This window comes from Geospiza fortis, unplaced genomic scaffold (assembly GCF_000277835.1).
Source record: "Geospiza fortis unplaced genomic scaffold, GeoFor_1.0 scaffold7, whole genome shotgun sequence".
In the NCBI taxonomy this organism is placed as follows: domain Eukaryota; kingdom Metazoa; phylum Chordata; class Aves; order Passeriformes; family Thraupidae; genus Geospiza; species Geospiza fortis.
This window is the reverse complement of record NW_005054344.1, coordinates 3290471-3297685: the sequence shown is the minus strand read 5'-3', so window position 1 is coordinate 3297685 and position 7215 is coordinate 3290471.

Below are 7215 nucleotides of genomic sequence, written 5' to 3'. Positions count from 1 at the left end.
GCATCGCCCTGTCCTTTAAATACTCCTTCAACACCATCTAACTTTTCTCCTGTGGGCTGCTCCAAGTGTTTACCAAACACCCGTGGAGTCCGATTGATTTGGCATTATAGGGAGGTGAGATGCCAAGCCTGAGGGAAGGTAGCAAGAAATGTGCTCAGCTGTAATCTATGTACTGGACATGATCCAAGCTGGGGGGGACATGCAGGTGCTTTTGAAAGAACTGTTGTGGCCAGGTGAAAGGGAAAAAGTAATTAAAAGCAAAGCAGAACTGGCGCTGCAAACAGAAGGAAACAGGAACCCCTGGCCAGTGAATGACCCGAACTGGAATAATAATACCACAGAGGACAGGCCTGCATATCAGACAAGAGTTCAAAACCTGGCTGAAGCAATATGATAATGGGGAATGAAAGGTTAACTGGGCTAAAATAATGGGATACAGACAGAGAATGGATAACAATCCTAGAGATTTTTAGGGCTGCCTCCAACAGGTTTTGCTAGAATATGGGGCAATGGCTTCACAAAATTTTAATGGTACACTTGCAATTAGTGTCTTTGTAGGTCAGGCAGCACCAGACAGCCAAAAGTAATTTACGGAGCATATGCCAGGGTGGCAGGGAGTAACACTACAGAAAATTCATGTGTTGCAGTATTCATGTGTGATGGGAGAAAGAAAAAACAGAGGGCAAAGCAAGTAGAGGAGAAAAGGGAAATTGGAGAAAGTGGAAAATCTGATGGCTGTTGCCACGACAGGAAATCTCCAGAGGAGAAAATAGAAGAGAGGAAGACCAAATACAATTAGTGGACCTAAACCATAAAGCAGAGACAGAAAAGGAATGTGGAAATGGAACGTTACTATTGTGGAAATTTAGAATATAGGCAAAGACAATGGCCTTTCCAACCAAGTGGGGGAATAATTATGCAAGGATAGATTGTCATGATGACTAGAGGCCAGCAATTCTACTGAATTTGAGGGAGCCATACAATTAGAAATACACAATTTGTGGAGGACACCCAGAACAACAGGGACATATAGTAGTATGTGGGGATTGAGTGTCATTGTTGAATTTCTGATAGATATAGGAGCCACATTATCCCTCTTAAACTTTGCCCCAAGAGGGTCAATAACAGACAAAGTATGCATACATGGAGCCACTGGGCAGGGAAAAATTTAAGTAAACCTGTATTAGCAATGATAGGACATAAGAGTGTGCTGGGAAGGTTTGTATTAGTAGAAGATTCCTCAGTGTGCTTGTTGACCTTCTACAGGCCTTAGATGCAGAATTGCATGTGTAACCAGAAGGAATGGATTCAATAATGGCACTGGGTGTGATTACTGAGAGCTTCAAAAATGAGCAGAAGATACTAGAAATACTGAAAGCTGTATTATGAGAGTTGTGGAGTAAGACCCCTACAGGTGGAGAACCACCCATGTGCATTAAAACTAAGGCAGACATGCCACCCTCTGTGAGACAGTATCCTATTCCTCTGGAAGCTGGGAAAAGTATCCAAAACCACATAGACCAATGCTTAGATAAAAGAATTTTAAAGCATATGTGTCTGCATATAACATTCCTATATTGCCTGCAAACCAGAATAGGTTAGATGGAGACCCCGAGTACTTGTGCAGGATTTGTGGGTGATTAACCAACATGCACTGACCCCTCACCCAGTGATGCCAGGCCCCTTGACTATGCTTTTGCAAATGCCACCTAAAAATGGCTATCTTACTGTAAATAATTTAACAACTGGCTTTTTCAGCATCCCAATAGATGAAGTCAACCTTTGTTTGCCTTCAAACTGTACTGTTGATACAGTATATTTTTTAGATGTAAAAAGAGCATGTAAGAGCCGAAAAGAAAATTGTGCTGCTCAATTGTATCAGCACATGCCATCTGAAATACAGGTATATAATATATACCCTGGGGAGGAAGTTTTAATTAAGGTATTCTCTCAAAAATGCAAGTTAGCACCAAAATGAGAAGGCCATATACTTTCCTACTATGTCCTTATTTTGCTGTTTCAAGTTTTGCTGTTTAAGTTTTAGGTAAGGAAAACTGGATACACAATTCTCACATCAAATGAAGAGTGTGTGATCAATCAGTTGATAAGTAGATGACTTCTGAGAATCCTTGGTGATTTTGTATTTGTAATCATTAGAGTATTTGTGCACAAGAATCTATGAATTTGTATTCTGCCTTATGGTAATCTTGGTAGCCTTGATTTTGTTATGTTTGTTACTTGCAATAATCCTGTATGTAAAGGCAGTGGTTAAATGCCTCGAGAGTTTTTTCTTTTTCCTTTCAGTATGTAAGCACGAGGACTGTTGAGCAATACACCCAGTTCAGATTGCTTGGTGTGTGATGTGCTCAGTGTTTCCTGGATGGCTGGAACCACAAGCAAGGAGCCATGAAGGAGCACTGACCTTCTGCCTGCAAAGGACATGTGGACCTCTAACACCAGCCAGGCAAGGATGGTCAGTCACACAGAGACTCTGCAGGACCCAGTGAACAACAAGAAGACTCCAGAACAAAACCACCACTGGATCAAGACGTGCTTGAAGCACGAGTGCACAGACTGTGAAGTTATAAAAACACAGTGATCTTTTCATTGGGGTTTCTTCCCCGGAGGCTCCCAGAGCACCCAGAGGCTCTCTAAGTTGCTGCATCACAATTAAATTACTTAAAAGGTACAGGACATCTGGGACTCTGCTATGGGAAACCTGGGGTCAAGCTAAATGTGGGGAATTTGTGTCTGAGTGTGGGGTGTGCAGGGAGTCAAACCTGTTACGTCACTGGATTTACTTGCTGCAAAGGGGCTCCTGTCCCAGCAGTAAAATTTGGAGTGGTGCAAGTGGGACTCCCAGATTGCCATCAGAATGGTCAGATGGGAGAGTTTCTTTAACATATAGCCTTCTACATTTCCAGGGTTTTTTTCAGAACGTTAGAAATTACAGCAAAGTTTAAAAAAAAATCCTCATTTTACCATACAAGACACTATAATTAGATGTTCAGACATATCACACAGTCTGTCTGCCATTCAAGCAGGCTAAACTCTCCTGTGTTTTAGGAGACTACAGCATTAAATCTTTCAGAAAAAGTAAGGTAGTTGAGGTTCCTTCCCTCCAGCAGAACTATCCCCAGTCTAAGGGTAGTCACTACAGGGATCCAGTGAAGTCTCTGCAGTGACCACTGGTTTTAGTCCGGGCTTCTGCCATGTCTTTAGGAGTAACCCAAAAGAGTGTAGAATAAATACCAACAACCAAATAAATACCTCCAGTCACCAAATGGACAGTGCTGAGTTGATTAAAGCTAGTCTCTTTTGAGCAACACTTAATATAACTGAACTCAAATTGACACAGGAGTGGAGATTTTAGTGCACACTGAGTATGAGGGAGTACATGTTTGAGAACATCCGTACCATGAATGCTGGGCAGGTCACGCTGCTCAGCCAGCTAATGATGAGTTTCCTCTGCTGCCGTGAAACCTGGAATAAATGAAAGCTATTAAGAAGAGCACTTCCATCGTTAGCAGCAGGCCACAGGCGCAATGCCCCAGTTCTGGCCTGCAGTGCTTGTTATCAGCCTGTGGTGAGAGCCTGTCCTGGGAACTGGAGCTTTGTGCCAAGACGGCTGTTATGAACTGGAGTTTAATGTGGGATAACAGCAAAGGCCTTGGAAATACTGAAAACAGAGGAGCCAGCATTATAAACTAACTGATACCAAATTACTGCTTGAAGAAAACCACATCACAAGTCAGTAATGCTTTGAGCCTATCAAAGGGAAAGAGCAGCTGAGCTAGAGAGGATCAACCAAGCAGCAGGAGGAGGCATTTGCTGAGACCTGAGAAAATGACACTCTCCGGTATCGCCAAGTGTGAGTATAGCCTGTGGGATGGAGACCAAAGGCAGCTGGCTGATCAGAAATCCTCTTATAAAAGGAAAAAAACATCTGAATTTGGGGAAACTGCCATCACAGGGACCTGCAGTCAAGATGTCTCTGTGAGACTGCCAGGGCAGTACGTGTGCCACCTTCTGTCCCTGCCTGTGCCTGCCCCTGCTCCAGGGTCCTTCCCTGTTCCTTCCTGCTCCTTGCCTGCTTGCACCAGGATCTCTTGATCTGCCAGCTCATCAGCATTTTCCCCTCCACATATTCTGGCTTTCCTCTCTGATAGTCTTACAGTACCTAGCTTGAGCCTTCCTGCATATAAGCTCGGCTTATCTAGTTCCTGAGTAGAAAGGGTGGTTTAATAGATGAAGTTATAATGAAACATAATGGTTAGAAGTTGAAAGGAGAAAAAAAAAAGAGGACTGAAATCTGAGGTAACCAACTGTGAAGCACTTTATCTAGGATCCAATAGGTTTGCTGTCACACAGGTCTTTAAATCAAGACTGGAATACTTCCTATGGATATGTGTTAGCTCAGATCTAAGTTACAGACTTCATGCAAGCAGCATTTACTGACTTCCTGAATTCAAAGCAGTCTGAGTGGATTGCCATAATGGCCCTTTTTGGTATTAAAATTTATTACTTCATTAATCCATTCCGTAGGAATTTGAGCCTCCCATTGAAATCAATGATAGCTTAAGAGGCTCTATACTAAGCACAGTCTGTCTTATACACTGACAAAATTGAAACTTTCAGAATTAAGGGGTGCTTTTGCAATGCGACTGAATATTGTCAAGTTAGTCACTGAAGTCAATAACTCCATACCTGTGATATCAACTGATTTGGACAGTGAATTAACCAGCTGCTGTGTTCACTTTCTTTCATATTTGTTTTCTGGGGAGGAAAGCATGCATGGCTATTTATAGTACTGCACTTTGACATCCTTTTTAGTATTGTTCTCCCAGTGGTGTCACAGTATTTAGTAACATCTGAACTTCAGGAAGCTTGGTTGTTCATTCATAAGTAAGCTGGGGTGGGACCCCTACTACTTCTGTTACTCTCCAAAAATCTTGATTTTATTTCTTCAATTGCAAAGCCAATAAGCTGTTGGCAGACAGTTTTCATGACAGCAATGTAGACTACTCAAATCTTACTCAGATAAATAATATAAAGCATTGGTCAAGCAAAGAAGCTATCTTACTGCTTTTACATCAGTGTGTGCCTCAATCGCCCCTATTATCTACAAGATATTTCTTGCAGAGCATTAAAGTGAATTATAGGCTGGTTACAGCTATACATGAAACTGGTGAAATGGCTTTGTTGTTTTGCTATGGTTTTGTTGAGAGTTTTCTGATTTATGTGCTGTATAATCAGTGAATCTGGGTCACCTTGAGCCCAGATACTGAAGGAAAAGTAGTTAAACTCTCCTTTTCTTTATGCCCTAACATTGGCTGGCAGTAAGGTTTGCAGTTAGTCTAAATGAATGAAAGACTATACATGACCTTGCAATGAAGCCTCCTCCACAGAACATAAAGGTCAATATGGCAAGTGCTGTTAGGCTCCTAAAATCTCCCAGCATGGTATATGTACTTTCTGAAAGTTCACTTATGTCAGTGAATGAACTAGCTGAGATTTTCCTATTGTTTGTTATGTTTGCTGGAAACAGTGCTATCAGGTTTTTGCAGCAGGACATATGCAGCTGAGATCCCTCATCTGTTAAACTCTTCTAGTAATTTTTCAACACAAATCTGACAACAGTCAGGACCTAATGTATATAAAATCACTTAAAATCTGTAATGAGTCATTTATCAGTTAAACAAAATAGTGGGGCTTATTTCTGGATTTGATATTATTGAGCTTACAAAGAGCAATGTATTTATCTTTTCTATTTGTAAAATCAGAAGTTGTAAAAAAACTTAGGTTTCTGTTAATGCAAATAGATTCAGGATCATTCACTCACAGTTGTCTTACTAGTGCTGGGATACAGAAAAACTGTTGTTTTTCTCCAGGCTGTTACCTGGAGATGTCCTTGGTTTTTGTGAAGATTGCTTGAGAAATGTGTCTGTTAGCGCTAGCAACTTTTTGCCAACCTCAGCGGATTTATTGTGAAATTTGCAGCGTTTTGCTTTTTAAAATTTTAGCAAGGTAGAATGGTGACATTTCATAAAAACCCATGAGTCTGGATTTTTAAGCAGTTTTCTTGGCTATGTGACTGAGATGTGATCTTTACTTGACAAGAGGGCACTCGAATGCATTCTAGATGCTCTAGAAACAATAAGCAAAGAGAAAAAGCTCAGCTGCAGCTCTTCACACTGCTTTTCAGGAGGAAAAAATATTTAAAATTGGACATTTGGGATTTTCAGTATGTGAGTACCATTCCTTAATGCATTCAACAGACACTTTCAGTTGGGTTTCACAGGGTTAGCGCTGGATATCATCACATTTTGCTGGTGTAGTCCTGGAAAGAATCTTGGCCAATAATTCAGGCCAGTAATTCATAACCCCTTGAAGATGCTGTCATTTTCACTATGCTCTTTTATTTTCACCATGCTCTTTTATTTTCACCATGCTCTTTACTTACTTTCTACACTGTGGAATTGCCAACTATCGCTCATCTTATTGTTGTAAAACAAGGAAAGAGAGTGTCACATGTTAAGCAGAGTTTTTTTTTTTGCCAGATAATCTTCCCAGATCTCATGATAATGAAAGAAAAGACAAGAGGAACCCTAGGTACTCCTTAAACTGCTAAAATGAGTAATGGGTCAGTTACTGCAATCTCTGAGAATCTCAAAGTAGCGTTCAATAGTAAGCAGTCCAGCTAAAATTGCATTTTACTTGTACATAGTCTTCAAGACAAATACACAACTAAGTATTTGTACTGTGATTTGTGACGTATAAATTCTTATATCAATAAAATACAGTTATACCTTTGTATAATTTGTCAGCATAGAGAAGTCTCGCCATAATTTCTAGGATACATGATCGCTGTCACAGCTCAACCAAAAGTATTTGTCTGTGCCAGATAACCCTCTTGCGAGGGATGAAGTACCAACCTAGGCCTGTCCTCTAATCCCAAACCTGGACTGCCAGTATTGTCCATAGGGCTGGGTACTGGAGCCTACCTCTGGTGCTCTCATCTCCAGATACCCTGAGGCAGGGGAAGAAAGGAATCTGCCTGAGTGCCCTAAGGATGAGGAAAAGACAAGCAAAAGATTCAGAAAGGAGTCCAGTGACCTGGCACAGGGAAAGGAAAGGGAAAACTGACTGAGAGTTCTGAAAGGAACTGTAGAGGTGATTGCTGGTGAGAGATACCATGGCTTTGACAAGAGGAAG